General features: G+C 35.5%; 1 non-coding gene across 1 annotated transcript; it reads right to left on the bottom strand.

Moving 5' to 3' along the window:
* Positions 1–405: 405 nt before the first annotated feature.
* Positions 406–477, bottom strand: Trnad-guc (transfer RNA aspartic acid (anticodon GUC)). Its single transcript has one exon. It is a non-coding gene; the product is annotated as a tRNA-Asp (tRNA).
* Between the last annotated feature and the right edge of the window lie 227 nt (positions 478–704).

Genomic DNA, 704 nt, shown 5'->3' on the forward strand with positions numbered 1-704 from the left:
ATTGGCATCCTAATTACGGGGTATCCAATCATATTCAAACTAACCCCTATCTCATAATATTTCTTATTACTAGGACTAATATTTGAATCTGTACACCACTGGGGGGAAAGGCAGATAAATACGAATTATAAACTAAACTTTCCCTTCATTCTTCCTAATATAGAACACAATTTCCATGGACAAAGTTTTTTTTTTTTCCAAGAATTTGCCATCTATAAAGCATGTTACAACTGGATTGGCTCTCTCCTGGCTATAATATGCTCGTTTTTGACAGGGTAATAAGTCGGAGATCCAAATTGGGAGTAGGTAGTGGTATCTAACATTTTCAAATTATTTCATTTTATAAAAATATTTGTCAGTACTAGAATAATAATAGTAATAAAAAAATTAAAAAAAAACGACAGTCTCCCCGGCGGGGAATTGAACCCCGGTCTCCCGCGTGACAGGCGGGGATACTTACCACTATACTACCGAGGACCTGCTGATTTCCGCACCTTTCCTTATGCTGATAAAACAAATGTCAGTCAGTGTAACAATGAGTGTAGTTTGCCTCGCATTTAAAAGCACGATTATGAATAGAATAATAAATTTCCTCACTAATATTGACGTTTTTTTATATGTACTAACGAGTCACAACTTTCTTTTATTTTTTACAATGGAAACAACACTTATCAAGGTCCGAAGGCCACTCGAGGATAAGAGTT

This window comes from Euprymna scolopes, chromosome 16 (assembly GCF_053919585.1).
Source record: "Euprymna scolopes isolate OS-2025 chromosome 16, ASM5391958v1, whole genome shotgun sequence".
NCBI classification, from domain to species: Eukaryota; Metazoa; Mollusca; class Cephalopoda; order Sepiida; family Sepiolidae; genus Euprymna; species Euprymna scolopes.